Raw genomic sequence first — 19420 nt, 5'->3', positions numbered from 1 at the left:
TATTTTAAGAGGAAAAATCCATATCCTTCTCAGTTTAGGTTCCCTTTTATTGCTGCGAGTCAACTGAGAGGACTACAGAGGCTGGAATATTTATTCCTTTTAAACCATACAAATTGCCTGGCTATCCTGCTGATTCTCTGCTTCCAATACTTTAACCACAAACCCTGAACAAGCAAACCAGATGCTCTGACTAGAGTCCAATGCTGGGAATGCACAGTTCGTTTTTTAGCTGATTAGATGGGTAGATAATTTCCGACATGTTCGATCAGCGTTCAATCGCTTTGCCGCTCGATTTGTCATTGAAGTGAATTGAAAAAGATAAGAAAAACGAGCGGAAGATGAGAGAATCGAGTGAAAATCGAGCGGCAAAAACGATCGGGCTCAGAATCCAGTGCCAGAAACGACCCGTGTATTCTTAGCATAACTAAATTGTCTGCATGCTTGTTTCAGATGTGTGTTTCAGACACTCCGGCAAAACATGCTGCTTGCCAATCTGCCAAGCAACCTGTTCTATATGATAGAAATGGGAGAGGGGAAAGACAAGCAGATGACATCTTGTGGTGTAGACTGCAATGGCATTGGCTGAGTATTTTATGGCTTGATGGATTGCAGAGGAGGAAACCACTGAGGTTATTATTATTATTATTATTATTTAGTATTTATATAGCGCCGACATATTACGCAGCGCTGTACAGTGTATATATATATATATATATATATATATATATATATATATATATATCTTGTCACTAACTGTCCCTCAAAGGAGCTCACAATCTAATCCCTACCATTGCCATATATCTATATTATGTAGTGTAAGTACTGTAGTCTAGGGCCAATTTTAGGTGGAGCCAATTAACTTATCCGTATGTTTTTGGAATGTGGGAGGAAACCGGAGTGCCCGGAGGAAACCCACGCAGACACGGAGAGAACATACAAACTCTTTGCAGATAGTGCCCTGGCTGGGATTCGAACCAGGGACCCAGCGCTGCAAGGCGAGAGAGCTAACCACTACGCCAGGTTGGCAGGACACCAGTGTACCTGGTACAATACACTTGAAATGTTAATGAGCAATGACAACAATCTAAAGGGGCCCATACATTGTTCGATTTCAGCCATCGATCGGTGGCCGATTCGACTGCTCTGATCGAATCGGCTAGAAATCTATGCAGCAGGAAGCATGATCTATCGACATTTGCTCATTTGGTCCGAAAATCTAGGTTGATCGGGTGCTGGCAACAGATTGATGGCTCATAGAGTTGCATTGGATCAAATGGTGCAATAATGCATTTAGATCGATTTTTCAATAGAGTTCATTCTGAAATCTATTGGAAATCTGTTCCTAGTGTGTGGCACACATCAGATTCCTGTCAGATTCAACCTAACAGGCATCTGACAGGAATGTGATGGTCGAATTTGCTGCAAATCTATTAATGTATGGCCAGCTTAAGGTGTGTATGTAGCTTGTTGGTGCTTTACCTACACCCTGGCTAGTGTGTTGTCCTGCAACAAAGTGCACAGTTACCGTCTACATAGAGTGCAGGAAAAGGGGAAAGCCCGTTCAGTTATTGTTGGTGACAGTCCTATAGTGATTTCTCACATAAAAATCCTACATATCCCACATATGCTTATAGTAAAAACCACTGACATGATTTTAATTTCATTTGTTCCCATCGTTAATTTATTCACAGCCTATGGAGCCACATCAGAATCTATTGTAGATTGCATAAATCAAACAAAGTACTAAGAAATTGTTAGAGCATATTATCCATTCATAAAAATACATGAGATTGCACATATTAACATGCTATACCTATAAATGGATTCAGCCACAAACCTTTATAGTGTAAATGAGGCCTTAAAGAGACACTGAAGAGAAAAAAAAAAGATGATATTATGATTTGTATGTGTAGTACAGCTAAGAAAAAAAACATTAAGATCAGATACATCAGTGTAATTGTTTCCAGTACAGGAAGAGTTGAGAAACTCCAGTTGTTATCTCTATGCAAAAAAGCTATTAAGCTCTCCGACTAATTAACTTAGTCCTGGAGAGGGCTGTTATCTGACTTTTATTATCTCAACTGTAATTGAACTGTGTACTTTTCCTCTGCTAGAGGAGAGGTCATTACTTCACAGATTGCTCTGAAAGACTCATTTTGAATGCTGAGTGTTGTGTAATCTGCACATATTATAGAATGATGCAATGTTAGAAAAAACACTATATACTTGAAAATAAAAATGAGAATATTTTCTTTGCTGCTAATCTTCTAGTAATTATTCATAGTACACAACCAATTCATTATATCATATATTTTTTTTCGCTTCAGTGTCTCTTTAAGCCCCATCTACACAATACAATTTTTTTTGTGCGATTCGATTCATCAGTTCGATTTAAATCTGACATGTCTGATCAGGATTCAATTTAATTTGCCATTGTGCCAATGAATCGAATCGGACAAAAACTTGTATGGTGTAGATGGGGCTTAAGAAGCTATATGACCCTTTCAAGTTCCAGTGAGCTAATTTGGTTAATTCTTGAAAGAGACTAGTAGACCTAAGCCCGTTTAAAAACGGGCTCTAGGTCAGTGTTTAAACCCCCTCCCCTCCTCTCTCACCCTCCCGGGACCACCGCCACTGACGCACAGTCACCGCGCGTGCCCGCCGCACGTCCGGCTGCGCGGCCCCCTGCCTGTCCTGCTCCCGTCCAACGGCTGTCCCTGCGGCACATGCGCAGTAGCACACAGGGACACACACACGGACATGGGACGCAGAGACAAAGGGGTTTTATTATAGAGGATTCACATCAACCTCCCTCTGCTGGTTGTTATAATGAATATGATATAGAGGAGGTGGTGGGAATCTCCAATGAAGGACGATCTTAGTGAGAGGGATATGGAGACCTTCTTATTGTTATGTCCTTTTTAAGATGTACGTTGTCTGGCTGCAATACTGATCTTTTGACTTCAGTAGGGTTGGAACCATACATGTGGAACAGGCATGCAGCTAGTGGGGTCAGAGTGAAGTCACAGCACCTCATCTGCAGAATCATCCAGGTTCAGGGGTTCAGTGTTGTTAGCCACAGCGGATCAACACAGCAGACACATTGCATTTACAAAAAAAAAAAAAAAAAGGAAGAAGATCTGCAGTGGCACCTTAAGGTATTGTTTATACGAACTCAAGTAACACAAATTAACTCGTTTCGGAGTTCAAATCCAAGATATTGATTTTTCAAACCTGAATTATCCCGAACACCACACTTCAGCACCCGAGCTAGTGGACAGGGTTACAGGGAGTTTACTTGCGTGCACTTCACGTGACTCTGATTCTTCCTCCTTCCATGCTGGGCGACAGTGCGAAACTGAGGCTGTACAGACGTGTCACTAACCTCTAGGCTAGCGACACATTTTGTTGCAATGTGGAGGGGGGGGGTGAATGGAGGGTTGATGGAGAGGCACACGAGGAGCGTTACAGAGCCGGTGGAGATGAGTGAGGAGAACAATGCCCTCAGTCGGCACCCAGCTGAGTTGATCTGCCAGGTGGATTGCTCAATGTGCCAAGGAGGATCTGGAGCTGCTGTGAACATGCTAGAGCAGGGGTGCCCATTAGGTAGTTCGCGATCTACCAGTAGATCACAAGGACTTCATGGTAGATCCTGACCGTACTAAATTTTCCATTCTGTGTATACAATTGTGCTCCTAAAATTGCACATAGGTAGATCATTTTGACTTGCTAATTTTTTGAAGTAGCTCACAAGCCAAAAAAGTGTGGGCACCCCTGTGCTAGAGTCTCAGCAGAGCTGGTTGTTCTCGGCCAAGTGTATTCTACCGTGTTTATGTAGCTTTATATAAAGTGGTCAACTGGGCAGCACTGCTGAGTTCAGTTCAGGATTGCTTTAATAAAATGATGGTTTACTTTATTCAGTGAGGTACATACAGCTTTTAAAGGCAAGACAAGACACAGAACATTTGTATTGTACTTTCCTCCTGGTGGACTCAAAGCACCAGAGCTGCATTCACCAGGGCGCACTCAATAGGCAATAGCAGTGTTGGGGAGTCTAGCCCAAGGACTATTTACTGAATAGGTGCTGGCCCACTGAACAGGAAGAGCCAAGATTCAAACCCTGGTCTCCTGTGCCACTGCCCAAGACCTTCCGAACATCAGGGCCCCAGTCCTCCTCTGGCACGAGCATGGCTGTGCTGCACCCACAAGAGCACAGCCGGCTCGTGGGCAAGAGGCTCCTGCTTACTGTACAGGCATGGCCATACTTGCGCAGTACAGTTGCGCTCGCTCTGATGAAGAGCGGGCCCTGACAAAGGGGTGCTCAAGAATTCTTCAGGTGGGCGCCACACTGAAGGGAAGTCTCTATAGGATCCAGAGGTTTCCCTCTACTTAGGTAAGTATGTGTACACTTTAACACCTGAATCTTCTTCAGTGTTTTACAACAACCTGACCTCACTGGGTCTTAATTAGTCATTACCATCTGGGAAAGATGGCCTGGTGAGACATCCTTGGCTGATGATCAATTATTCCGTATTGAAGGTACAATGCTGCTTGGCATACTACATAAATGTGAGGTATTTGTGTGTAGGTTTTTGTCCAAAACTCAAGGAAATAAAAATATTCCAGTGGGCAGATAATTTCCTAACTTCTAACAATCCTCTATTGTCTACTGCTAGTGTCAGGGTTTCCTATTCAGGTCTGTGGTTTTTGGGCATATTTTAATGTCCTTTTTTTTTTTTTTTTTTTTACTTCATACTTTACATCCTCGTGTTTAGTACTTTAGGTAAGATCCTTTTAGGTGGCTGACCCGTTAGTTCAGGAAATTAGTCACTGGAGATGAGAAATGTCATGGGATATCACAACACAGTGAAAGTTAAATCCTGAGTGAGTATCGGCCTCTTTTGTATAACTCGTTTCCCATAGCTGCTATTACTGAGAAAATCTCTTTGGTTAGAGGTGTTTGCCTTTTTTGTAATAGTCTACTAGAGATCATGTAATGACTAAGCACAGAAAAGTTGCTTTATTGAGGGAACCTTTTTATATTCACACCACTATTGGACATTTTTTTTTTTTTTAGATCTTTGGGAATGGAATGGAAGCCTGACTCACCCACACAGTCATTCTGCTGCAGGCCTTCTATTCATCAGAACACATGCTATAGAAACCGCCATTATTGTACTCAGCTTTTTCCAGCTTCATTAGAATTGTATTAAATGCTGGCTATGCCGTGAATTGACCAAGACTTATTTTGTGTGGCGGTCCATACTTCCAGTAACAGGCTGGCAGAATGGGAAATGGGTGAAAATACTATTATGTGTCGGTAGATAATAGTAGTATCAGTGGGTGTTTTAGTTCAGCTGTGTGATACTTCATATATCTGTGCCATATAAATATAGTTATAGCAATATATAATCTATTGTTTTTCATCCCTAGAGGCACTTATCATGGAGCTACATTTGGTAATTTGGCTCATTTCTTTTCTAGTTGGCCATATAAATATAGTGGTGTAATAACCTATACGTATTGTATAATCTACCATGTGACACAGCATTCAGCTTGGTGCTGCTAGTCATTTTAGAGAGGCAAATTGAACAAGGATTTATGTTCTAGTCCAGCTTAAAATGAAAAATCATAAGATCTAATCCCAGCAGGCACAAAAGTAAAGCCTGGTACACACTTTGATATGATTGGCCACTTATTGACTAATATTACCACCTCCATGTACAGTGAAGGTATGAACAAATATTGAATATTATTATTATAACCCTCATACTACACGGAGATGGTAAAATTGGTCAGTGATTGGCCAATCATAATTGAGCGTGTGTACCAGGCTTAAAGAAAACCTGAACTGAAAATGAAAAGTCAAAATAAGCATACACAAGTCATACTTGCCTTCCATGTAGTCTACTCCTCAGTGTCTTTCTCCTGTCCCGCGTCCTGTTTGTTCACTGTGGTCAAGGGAATTTTCCGTCCTCCATTTTGAAAATGGCCATTACCCCATAACAGCTTTCTGGTCAGCACACAGTTAAACTGTAACATCGCCCACTTGAGCCATAGGGAAACATGGACATTACCTGGTGCATCAGTTTTCCTCTCAGCTATAACTGACAGCAACTGATATTTTACTGACAGCAACTGATCTATTTCAGATCTGACAAAATATTGTCAGAACGGGAAGGGATTATTATCAGAAGAAAATGGTGAGCTTCTGAGAGGAACTGATGGCAAGGTAACTATGTAATGTTCATTTGAAGTTACCTCATGTGTTCATTTTAAATATTTTTTACTCAGTACAGGTTCTCTTTAAGTTATTGGCAATTTGAAAGACAACTTTGATCTAAATCTTTTCAATCAGAATATTTGGATAATTTTCAATGTGACCATTTCCCGCTCACTACATGAAATGTGACCACACATTTTCCTCACTCCCTTTACTTGTTTTATTTTATCAGACTTCATTGAAAATTGCAGGAAGTTAGTTCTGGATGAAACCTTTCACTTCTGAGACCAGTTATTTATTGCACAACAGACACTTTTTTTTTTTTTTTTTTTTTTTTTTGTTCAATTGCCCAAAATGTTGTGTCCGACCCAAACAAGTTATGAATAATTTTGTTAGGAGGGGTTTGAGGCCTGCTTGACCCTCCAGTGAATTGCATATAAACCATCCATGCCACCATCTCCTCCTAGGCAACAAGGATATTAGCGATGGCAACAATCAAGTGCATTATTCCCCTCTTTGCTCTGCCTGCCAGAAAAAAAGTGCTAGCCTTCCTCCCCCCTCCCTCACCATAGCAGCAGTATGTGTTGCCCAGCTGAAGCCAAGAGTTGCATCATGTGTATGAGTTTGTGGCTAGAACTGTCACTCTAGGGATCAAGTTTGGATCCCTATGGGTGACAACAGAAGTGAGTGTACTAACTTTTAAAGCACAACGAGAGAAAAAAAGCTCTTTCCCAGAGTACAGACAAATTCGCACAATGAATAATTTTTTTTTTTTTTTAACAAATGTATCAAACTTGATTTACAGGGACATTCCCCAATAGATATTAAAGTGGTCTGAAATATAAATGTGTTTTCCTACTTTTATTACCCATACAGTTACTATATTTGCTTTTGTGATCAAGTAATATTGTCTGTTTACAAATTTCCCAAAGTACAGTTTATCAGCTCTGAAAGCTGCAATTTGCATTTTATTCAAGCTGCTTTTTATTATAGATTACATTTTCTGGTGAGCTCACCTGAACTGAATGTGAAGCACAGAGCTCCTTTCCAGTTGTTACACACAATGTAATAACTGAGGAATGTAAACAAAAGATACTGTAATCTCCACTTTGGATCGGATCCTGAGCTGAAGAAGCTTTCCACTACAGGACAAAGTGCTGTGTTTAACTGTTTGAATGCTATTCGGCTACAGTGTGTGTGTGTGTGTGTGTGTGTGTGTGCGTGCGTGCGTGCGTGCGTGCGTGCGTTAGTAGCTTTAAAGCTGTAAGAAATATTTTAGAGCAAAGCACTTATACCAAGTTTCAGACCACTTTAAAAACACAAAAACCTGTTAAATGCAACTGTAACCATTTATGACGCACAGATGTGAGCTTCACGTCCACAGCAGCAGCTGCTAGAGCTGCAGGGAGGCGCTAGTCATGTCCCTGCAGTTTGGGGGTTTTGCAGGTGATCGTGGGGGCAGATGCCCGCGATCGCACTGCTGCTGCTAGCGGGGGGGGGGGGTTGGCTGCTCCCCTGTGCCAATCCAAGCATGTCCGCCGAGAATAAACACTGTTTTTGTTCAAAAACAGTGTTTATTCTTACATAGAGCCGCCACACTATCTCCCGCCGCTGGTTTCCGCCGCCCGATCTTTAAATTTATGAATGGGAACGATGTTCCCATTCATAATGTCCCTGCCGACACTGTGATCGCAGGTTTCCGATGGAAACCTTTGTACACTACACAGGATACAATGTGTTGTCACATTGTAACTAAGGAAGTGACAAAGTACGTGAATAGGATTTTTGCTCAGCGGGGACATCTTTTGGCCAAATAGTAAAATGTACTTACTGACTATAGGGGAAAAAAAATATCTGACAAGAGGGCATATAATTATTAAATAATGGGCTAAAAATGAGTGATGGATGTAAAACAGAAAAAATGCTCCTTTATTTCTAAATAAAATATTGTCACCATACATTGTACTAGGGATATAATATTCACGTTGCAATAACTGGGAGAAATGGCCAAATTGTGTGTATTTTAATTATGGTAGCATGAATTATTTTAAAACTATAATGGCTGAAAACTGAAAAAATGATTTTTTTCCATTTTTTTTTCTTATTATTCCTATAATAATGCATTTAGAATAAAATAATTCTTAGCATAATGTACCACCCAAAGAAAGCCTAATTGGTGGCGGAAAAAAACAAGGTATAGATCATTTCGTTGTAATAAGTAGTGATAAAGTTATTGGGGAATGAATGGGAGGAGCGCTAGCAGGTGAAAATTCCTCTCGTCCATAAGGGGAAAAATACCTATGGGCTGAAATGGTTAAATACTTTCAAAATGTAGTCCATGGTTATTGGAAAGAATTGTAACCGCTGCACTACAACTCTCACAACCTCAGATTGAGAAATTCTACTAATCTAGACAACCTCAGATTCCACTTTACAAGCTTTGGAGCCAGAGCATGCTGTCCAGTCTACTCTGTGGAACTTCCTACCACACTGAATAGGAATCGCTTCATCTATGAAGGTGTATAAGCCCAAGTTAAAAGCCCACATGTTCAGTCTGACATTTACAGGTCTACAGCTCCGTTCTTCTGCTACAAAATCCCCCCTGCCACTAATAAGCAAACAGAACCATGTTTCCACTTAGAGTCCTGTGAGAAAAAGCATTTTGCAGATGTTGTTAGATTCATGTCTCACCTCTGCTTCCTGTGTTAATGTAGACCTGAAGTTGAAGTCAGGGATGACTACAGTCAGCCAGAGACTTGCATATCCTTCACCTAATCAAATCAGTCAAGTCTCTTCATGAATTCCTTTGCACAAGGAATAAAGCAGGAGAGCATGATAATCTTTATTTAGACTACAGAGCAGAAACCAAGTCTCCAAACCTGCTCTGGGGAAACGGGAGGGAAGCGGCAGAAGGCAAACAGAGTGAAAACTGAGCCGATCGACCGGTAATCAGATCCGTTTTCACAGTTCCGTTTGCCACTGTAACACAAGTGTGAACCGGGCCTAAATGACCAGACCACATTTTGCAGATTTGGTATCTGCAACTTTACTTTTCATGCACTGGATATCCTAAATACTTTTCAGAACATTTGAGACATTCGGGTTCTTCATTTGCGGAGCTGTTCTGATTGGCTACTCTTGAGGCTCTGGGATTCCTCTTTCTTTGCAGCCCTATCCAAGAGTTGGAATATAGGATATAGGATTATGATTTTGCAACACGGGTATGTACTGCAGTAACGGAGATCTGCAGTGCGTTGGTGGGAATGGGTTAACAAGGCAGTTGCCATGTCATGTTAAATTTTCACAGGAGCTTCAAACCTGAAGAATGACATATATGGGAACATTTCCTCCTATTGCATATTACCCTATGCCCTTGGGATATTTTGACATGCTATTTAGTTTTACCTATATGCAATCTTGTGGTGCACCAAAGAACTGACAATCTAACAGGTAGATGTAAATCTTGCTTTTCCTGCCAAAATTCAGGTTACACCCTGTGGCACATTAATAAAAGCCCCATTGTCCTTGTCTTGAGACAGGGCTGGGCTATTCTGCCTGTAGCCTAAAGAATGATAACCCAGATCACTCTACCTGCACAAAATACACATCCCATGAATGTTATTTCATAAATGTCACAAACCTGCTGTTAAAGTGGCTTAGACCTGCACTGCAGGAAAGAAAGTCAGCTGAATGCTGGGCTATGAATCTCCCAAGTATCGCTCAGTAGTAACAGAATGATCATATGATAATGTCCGACAGCTAAGGAAGGTCGGCATGACCCGAGAAATTCTGACCAGCTTCTACTCTGCCACCACTGAGTCAATCCTCTGCTCTTCCATCCTGGTCTGGCACGCCGGAGCCACCGCCAGTGACAAGCTCAAACTACAGAGGGTCATTAGTTTCGGCGGAGAGGATCATTGGGGGCCCCCTCCCCTCACTTGCACTACTGTACAACAAAAGACTGAAATCCAGGGCACTGAGGATCGCTAACGACCCCTCACACCCAGGCCACCGATACTTCAACTTGCTTCCGCTAGGCCGGAGACTTCGAGCTATCCCCGCAAAGACTGCTAGACACAGGAACTCTTTTTTTTTCCCATCGGCGGTCAGCTACTTAAACTCCCTCCACATACTTCCATCGGTGCAAGCCCTAACGAATGGTGGAACAAGCCGGGCCACAACCTAACAGTCGACCGAACCACCCAGCCCACAAGATTAACCGCTGGTTATCTCAGGATCAATTAACGGACTAGAATGCAATGTAATGTAATGCAATTGATTGCTTCTGCTGTTGCTGACATCGATCCATTTCACTATTATTTCTCTATTATATGTCCCCTTTATATGTCTTGCTCCCGAGCTATATGTATGTGCCAAAAATAATTCCGGGCATGACCAATCATGCTTGGCGAAATAAACGATTCTGATATCTGTACAGAAGTCAACAAACTATTATATTGTACTGTTGCTTAAAAACAGCCTCTGTTCTGGTATACTTTTTTTTTTTTTTTACACAAATTTTTATTTTTACTAAATAAAAAAAATCAGACAGAACTAAGGTGTGTGTGTGTGTGTGTGTAATATATATATATATATATATATATATATATATATATATATATATATATATATATATATATATATATATATATATATTATAACGCACGCGTGCGTGCGTACGTACGTTGTCGTCTGAAGAGTTTTCGATTTGACCCCCTCAGGACAGTTCGGTGGCTAAATGCTGTACAGGCACCTTGTTTTGTTTTTCTAGTGACATATATGTTCCTAAGAAGTAGGAAAAACAAAAGTTTGCTTTCCTAAAACAGAAAGAATTTGCGATAATTCAGGTTGGAGTGAGCTCGAGATGTCTCCCAGGCACCACTGCTGAATATATGCAAATTAACCATTGTACCCTTAGAAGCTAAACACACCTCCAGAACCGCTGGAATGCAATGATGTGTCAGCTTGTAAATATGTACAGAGCCATAATAAGAAGAAGTAGGAAGGAGGGTGACTGTTCAGCACACATAAGAGCTGCTTCTGGCAAGAGTGGTAAGGAGGGTAAGCATACACTCTGGAAGAACAAGGAAAGAATTAATACGGTACTTTATTACATTAGGCAGGAATAGATGATGCAGAGCTGTAGCTGCAGTGCAACAAAGAGTTACCCTCTCAACAGCAAAGACAGGGAAGTCAGGTGACCGCTTAGTGTTCACAGTCAAAGACTGGCTGCTGCCCTCTCCCAGCTCTGCCCCAACTTCCTCCTCCTCATCACTGCAGATATAATAAAGGGCCACATACCTGGACACCCATCATTTTCTCAGTATATTAGTATGCATGAGGTTGTATTTGAGGTTGTATCAGTAGAGGGATAGTTCAGAGGCTTCCCCACACTTCTTATGCCCCTCCATTTCTGCACTGGGATCGTAGAAAATGTTCAAGAATGTTGAATATGGTGGTTACGGTTGCACTCCCCTTGGTGTGCAAGCATGACCACACTGCGAAGGCACAAAGTTTTTTCCACGTACAACTTTTTGCTCCATGCAGAAATGGCTCCGTGCTACTGCACAAGTGCAAACCCTATTGCTGTCTGCGCAGTGCAGCCACACTCGTACATAGAGGAGAGCAAGGCACAGAAGAAAAAGAGGGACCTGACATTATGCAGCTGCCAGCTATTTAACACACCTCACCTGAGGCTACAAGTGTTGATGCTGTTTGGTGTGAATACTATATGCTAAATTGACTTCTTTGAAAAAGGAATCCATCGTGGTTCAGAAACATTTGATGTATAAGAATGTAGAATAAGGGCTGGTTCAGACGGACGTTTGGAGGCGTCGCGTTCGTTGGCGTCGCGGCGGCAAAGCGTTCGCATTGCGTTCGGATGCGGTCACGTTTTTTCTTCCCCTAGGGGGACATTACCCGTCGCGGTTAACCGCCCCTGGAAGCTACATGTAGCTTCCAGGGGCTCCTTGAACGCCAGGGAAAATCGGGACCCGAACGCCGCGTTCGTGCAAACGCGCGTGAAAGCTTGGTACAAACGCTCCCATTCACTTGAATGGGAGCGTTTAACGCCAAGCCCCGAACGCGGGCTGTAAACGCTCTGCAAGCGTCCGTCTGAACCAGCCCTAAAGGTTTTTTTTCAATTTTTTTTTGGCATATGATTTGAAGACTTTTTTTTTTTTTTTTTTCCTGTGGCTTATTAACTTTTAAATCCTTGCACAATCTGGGCCCTGGATACCTGAAAGATTTGTTGCAACTGCATTACACCTCCCAAAACCTTAGATCAAGGATCTAATAATTTGGTCACCCTCAGTCCATCTCAAAACCTTTGGAACCACAGTCTTCTGTCATGCTGCTCCTACATTTTGGAACTCCTTGTCGCACCCAATCAGGACATCTCCATTCCTGAAAGCATTTAAGTCCAAACTGAAAAGCCACCTGTTTAGTCTGGCTGGCATTTATGAGCACATATTTCCTCTGTAACACAGTCCACCCTGTAACTATGCATTGATCTGGGACACTGCGCTTAGAGTCCTAGGGGAGAAAAGCGCTTTTCAAATGTTTTGTATTGCATTATTGTATTGTGGCGTGCTGACTGGTCCTTACTACAGGAACTGTAGACTTACAAAAACACAAAGGCTAACCTGCAGCAGAAGAGTATGTGCTTATAGATACAGTAGTTCAGAGGGTAAGCCTTGTTGGAGAACTCTTTTTACGGAAATGGAACTCATGAACACAAGGAAAGAAAAAGCATACTAGTTTCGAGAGACTAGCTAGCAAAACGAGGACTTATGTATAGAATATAGAAAGGGAGGAGAACTGGAGAGGGTCCAGGAATGTTAATCATTCTCCCTGAGGTTATCACAGAGTGGATGTAGAAAGTACACCTTTAACTCGTTCCTACCGAAAGCAGAAACTTTGTACAGCTTTTCCTGTAGATGGGGGATCTATTTTTCTGTATGTCTACAGGTCACTGACTAGTCCATTATTATTGATTAAAGAAGTAGCCTTCCTGCAAACACAAGACAACTGCAGATATAAACTGCAGACCTCATCTGTTCATGCACTGCTGTTTAACTCTGCTGGAGGGGTCAGTCTTGTCAAACTGGAATTTAAAGAGAATATTAAATCTGTTTTTTACGCTCCGTGCCAAGAAATATCACTGTGAAAACAAGAGATTTATATATCTGGCTGAATGGTTGAAAGCTTGCCATACACTAATAGATTGCCACCCAATACGGTAAAACTATTGATTCTTCTCCAATAGGAAACAATGTAAAAGGAATTTATTCCTGCCACACACAGCACTGCAATGCACTGCAATGTTTGATGCAGTGACACAACATGGCCTATCCATCAACTACTGCTTCTGCCCCCAAACAACCTAGATTTTCCATCCTGTCCGTGAGTATGTAAAATAGGACATAAACCTCCTTTTTGTTCTCTCAGCCAAGCTATCCAAAATGGATCAAATCCCTTTCACTTCTGTGTTACAGAGTGTGCCTCTAGGCATGCAGGTATTGCTGGCCCAGCATGCCTTACAGAACTGAGTGCCATGAACTCGGCATTAAATGTGTATTTTTAAACTAAAAGTTTATTAAAATTGCCTACACCCTGGAACTTTAAAGGGAACCTGTACTGATTAAAATTATTTAAAATAAACCCATGATGTACCTGCAAATGAATTATTACATACTTACCTCGTCATTTGTTCCTCTCAGAAGCTCACCATTTTTTTTGAACACCGATCCCCAAGATTTTGTCAGAACTGAAATATATAAGTTGCTGTCAGTTACAGTATATATCAGTTGCTGTCTGTTGTAACTGAAACGACAACTGATGTGTAAGGTAATGTCCATGTTTCCCTATGGCTCAAGTGATCGATGTTATTTATTTATTTTTTTACATATGCTACTGTCATTGTTTATAGAAAACCTAAACACAAATGCGAAATGCACCAAAAACATATGAAAATGCACACGCAAAACGCAAATACATACAAAAACACAGCAAAAAAACAAAAACAAAAAACGAACAGTGCAGAAAATGCATGGTTCTGCCTATTGTACTCTCAGCCCAGACTTTTTACCATTGTTTTTTTTTTTTTTTTTTCAATTGGCCAGCAAAATCAAAAGCAAGGCAACCAGTACTCTATATTTTTAAAAGACGACGTAGTAGTAGCAGCAGCAGCAGCAGCAGCGCCAACATATTACGCAGCGCTGGACAATAAATATATACACTGATACAAGGATGACAGACATAACAAGCTTATACAACATAGAGCAAAGTTATACATGCAAATTGTACAAAATACATGATCATGCGATATGGGCTGGTTAGGTAGGCTCAGTACTACAAGTACAGGCTGTCATAGGACAGGAGTACATGATCCTGTAGATTACACTAGAGAATGGAGGACCCTGCCAGAGGCTTACAATCTAACGGAATTAGATGTTAGATTTAATGTAACCACCACATTTAGAGAAAATCTATTAAAACTAGAGCTTCTATGGATAGTATTAGGATCAAAATATCGCTAAAATATTGACTGGTCTGCTTTCTCTCCTCTTAGTCTGATTGATACAGGCAGGAGTGGTACCCGAGTGATGGTGGGATTGTTTTGAAGTACATCAGGTAGTACAAAGCTAGCAGCAGAACCATCTATATCACACAAGCTTCCTGCTCTTGTCTAATATCTAATGGTGCTATTTCTCAAACCAGCCCAGGTAAATAATCAATATCTTAAAAATCTTGACTGTTTATCTGATCTCCTACCACACGTTTTTAGTGTATGCCTAGCATTACAGGCATGCATGCTCAGCTTGGTGCTGACCAACCTGATGTGAGTTATGGAGAGAGTAGGTGAAGCAAGGTGTACCATAGTAGTTACGCAACTGAAAACCCAATCTGGCTGATAGCTATGTGAGCTGTATGTCTGACTCTGTGGATCATTATTTCCGTCAGAGAAATCTCTACGTGGTTCTCACTGTACAAAAGAACTCAATGTTAGTATCGTTGGGAAAGTTGCTCTCCAGAAAGGAATGCAGGTTTCGGAGATCATTTTTCTTGTATGTGCACCACCTGATCTACAAGTTTGAAATGAAGAAATGTCACGTGCACAGCATTTCAAACCATGTAAGAAAGAATAATAGTGCAGAGATAACGGCTGCTCCATTGTGACTCTATAACTGCCTGACCTGTCTGACCGGCTCCTGTGCACAGTAACTTGTGCTGAGCTAACAACAAAGAAACTACAAATGGCTTCTTATCGGACTTCAGATTTCCTATTCTGCAGAGTCCAACAAGTTTAAAAGATAACAATCACAGATCTGGGCACAAAGGTCCTGTGTGTGGCTGAGGGTGCTTGGTGGTTGCTTAGCACTGAGTGTGCAGGGGTTTGTCCTTGCTCATCTAGTACTGGATTTATTTCACTCAGTTTGTTTGTTGGTAGCTTCCCTCTTACTACAAACCAGTGCCTCTGAGCTTGGCAAACAATACAGTGCACTCATACATGATGCCAGCTCTACCTGCCACCCCCTCTGTTTATACAGAGCAGGTAGTGCAAGACTCAGATTTTATTGTCACTTAGCCAGGCAGGGTAATGCTGTAATGCAGGTACTACTGTGCTACTGCCATATGTATGTGTGTATTCCATAGGTCTCTAAAACTTATAAAGTCAATATTTTTTTAAGAGGCAAAAGGCACACAATACAATAATCATTTCCTCAACCCTCCCAAATAGATATGCATATGTGCCTGCTGTATGTTAGTCAAGCACATCGTATAAAAAACGTTATTTTATTTTGTCTATGGAAGAGGCATAAGGCCGGCCACCCACTTGCATTTCTGAACTGCCATAATTCAGAATTCCAAAGTAGTAATAGTAATAGGTGTTGTCCATTGGTAGTTGAATTGTCCATCCATAGTTGGATATGGGAACTGACCAATGTACTGGTTCACACAGCATGTCATGGGACCTGTATGCTCACTGCTGCCTTTCAGCTGAAGCTGGACCTGAAACTTGTCAAACAGGTAAAACCAGCAATGATGTAGATCCCAGATATAAGCATGTGTGACAGTAACCATACAAATTTGACATTGCCTGGAGGTAACTCTGATTCCCATTATTTCTAGGACAGAGAGTGGCTGGATAGTGTACTGGTTAAGGGCTCTGCCTCTGACACAGGAGACCAGGGTGCAAATCTCAGCTCTTCCTGTTCATTAATTATTAAGTGAGACCTTGGGCAAGACTCCCTAACACTGCATCTGCCTATAGAGGACATCATAGTGGCTGCAGCTCTGGCTCTTTGAGTCTTTTCCAATTCAGACTTTTTCCAATGACAGGCCTGATCCTTTTCAAACCAGTAGGAATCTCTAAAAAGGAAGGTATAATACAAAAAAAGCCCTGAAATCCCTGTAGTTTGATGTAAACAGCAGGTGACTGCCGCTTTATGGTGGCATGTGCTGCATTGCCCCATGGGAGGAGAGATGTGACCGATTTGCCGCTCATCACCCCTTCCAATCAGTGAGTGTCTGAGCTGCCATTCCACACCCTTCCCACTGAGCACAAATGAAGGGGCTTGGTTCTAGCTGCATCCTCTTTGACAGTCTTGCGCACACACACAGAGAGCCTGCTTCTCATCATGATGCAGGAAGGAGCAATGGTGGTCATGTGACAACTACGGTTTACAACAAAATTCTGGTACTTTTGGTCCTTTTTCAACCTTTCATTTAACCATATTACAGATACCAATTAGGTACACACATTTTTATAGAATCTAGAGATCTAAATAATCGTAAACCAAGTGAAAATAATTGCCAAAAGGACCAAATATGCATAAATGTCTCTTGTTGGTCAAATAACCTAGAAGTATTCTCCTAAGTAGGATGTGGAGTAAATGTAGTTGGTAAGGTGCAGATGGTTTGGAGACTCGGCAGATGGCTGAACTGTGAGCTTGTTGGGCAAGTCAGAATCCTGTCTACTGGCCACCGAGTGCCTTCTGTTTGAACTTTAGTGCAGCTGTATGTCAACGTTTGACACGCGGTGCAGTTACAAATGGGTTTATGGGATGAGGCAATGTCTCATGTCGTACCGAGGTAGATTTGAGGTAGACTGTTTCTAGTATAAAAAGAAAGTATTAATGGCTTTATGGAAATTGAGTATGGATTCTTTTTGATCTCACTTCGACTTCAACAATTTATATCTTTGGTATTCTTGATAATTTTGTCATCCTCTTTTGCAATGTAGATCAGTGTTTCTCAACATTCTTACAGCATGTATCGCAAGCTAGTGTTAGCCAAGTACCCCCTAGTGTGAAGAATAACATTCATATCCGGTACCCCTTGAAATGATTTGTTAGACGTGTTTCATAAATGGGGTGTTATTGTGTTTCAAGGAAAGTACCCCCTGAATCTAACCCAAGAACCCCCTGGGGTACGCCTACTATTTGTTTACAATGTAGGGTGTAGATGACCCCTGATCACACAGGTTAGTACCTGTTGCAAACTTTGCCAGGGCCAAGACTCCTCTGACAAAGCCCCTCCCCCTTATCCATTCAACCCCAACTCTCCCTCATGTCTTCTATTCCATATAGCAGGCTTTTCTGCTCACAATGCAAGGAATCTCATTTGGTTGGGTATAGTTACCTGTTCCTGAACTGAGACCATCCAGCCTGTGTGTCAATGCTCATCGTGTAACATCAGATGTTACGTTTTGGGAGAGAATGCATCACACTCAAGCCCATGAGTGCTGTAGCTCCCCACTTAGGGCAATGGCCTTTTCTGGTCATATGCAGGTTGAGTGTAATCCACAGCTTAAAGGACAACTGTAACAAGAAGGATATGGAGGCTGCCATGTTTATTTCTTTTTAAACAATACCAGTTGCCTGGCGGTTCTACCAGTGTATCTGGCTGCAGCAGTATCTCATTAACACCAGAAACAAGCCTGCAGCTAATCTTATCAGATCTGACAATAATGTCAGAAACCCCTGATCTGTATATGCTTGTTCATGGTCTATGTCTAAAAGTATTGGAGGCACAAGATCACCAGGACAACCAGGCAATGTGCAGTGTTTAAAAGGAAATAATTATGGCAGCCTCCATATACCTTTCACTTGAGTTGTCCTTTAAGGTAGTCCTACTTACCCCTGCTTATATAAACGGTTTATATACAGTAATGCTTTGACTTTGTTTACCAGTAAATCTGAGCAATGTTTGGCTGCATGAGCACAGACCAGAGACACAATTAGTCTTTTGATCATCATGGGGCCCAGGCACATTCATGTGAATTGCTGTACAACAAGCAGCAAACATTTTCGGCATTAATTGGACACATTCATGGACAACATGAGTAAAAGGTTGTTCTGTCCACAAATTAAAATATCTAAATTAATTTCAGAAATAGTTTAGTGTGTAATTGCTGAGGGAGCCCTAAAGAGTTTTGGCCTCATTATGAAATATCTGAGCAAGGCTTCCAAAGAAAGAATTCGGCCTACAAGTTTGACATTCACAGCAACAAATTAGACCTAATCAATCTTACAATTAAACCCAATGAGAGAAGGAAATCTCGCCTTTGTTTGTAGGTCATTTACAATTGTTTAGAGGAGATAATGTGGCTATAAACACAAAAGATAAGACAAAGTAGCCAGTTGCATAGGGCAGTATTTAGCAACAAAGCATCCATTCTCTCTCAGTATCTGATACACCTCTAAGCTGTCATCAAACAATTTCCTTTCTTTTTATCTACACACTGCACTGAGGACTTTGTTTATACGGCAAACAGCTTATCTACTAAATGGATTCATCTAAATACAATTTATCCTTTAAATCCATTGTTTTAGTATTAAAGGTCCAGTAGGTAGCTGGTTTTTGGTAAAAAGAGATAAAAGGTAGATGTGAATAATGGTGCATCAGGTGTCCATAGAAATAGGACAGCCACACACACAGGTACAATGCAGCCGGCCTCAGGAAACATATGTTTGTGACAATAGGTACTTAGCTTGAATAAGGGTAGTACAAATTTATTAGTATCAAAAACACACATAGTGGAGACCACATGCAATTGTCTACCAATTAAAAACACATCAGGGCCAGTTCACTAAGGTGCAAAAAACATAGATCTTTGCTATCATGCTGCGCAGCATAAAGAGACGGCTAAAAGCCGGCAAAAGCACACATGCGCACACACACAGCCACCAC

The 19420-nt window shown here is 41.4% G+C and overlaps 1 protein-coding gene across 5 annotated transcripts in view; it reads left to right on the top strand.

Moving 5' to 3' along the window:
* Window positions 1–19420, top strand: part of RASSF7 (Ras association domain family member 7) — a 102327-nt gene that overhangs the window by 46067 nt on the left and 36840 nt on the right. The window contains exon 1 of one of the 5 annotated variants that reach the window (XM_068261664.1): window positions 13548–13627. The exons of the other annotated variants lie outside the window; for them this stretch is intronic. The gene's annotated coding sequence lies outside the window, so the exon portion shown is untranslated. Of the gene's footprint in view, window positions 1–13547; window positions 13628–19420 lie in introns of those variants that run through there. 5 annotated transcript variants of the gene reach the window in all.

The sequence above is a fragment of the Hyperolius riggenbachi genome, chromosome 11, assembly GCF_040937935.1.
Source record: "Hyperolius riggenbachi isolate aHypRig1 chromosome 11, aHypRig1.pri, whole genome shotgun sequence".
Lineage (NCBI taxonomy): Eukaryota > Metazoa > Chordata > Amphibia > Anura > Hyperoliidae > Hyperolius > Hyperolius riggenbachi.
Note: the sequence above shows the minus strand (reverse complement) of the source record. Positions and strands in the feature narration are given on the sequence as shown.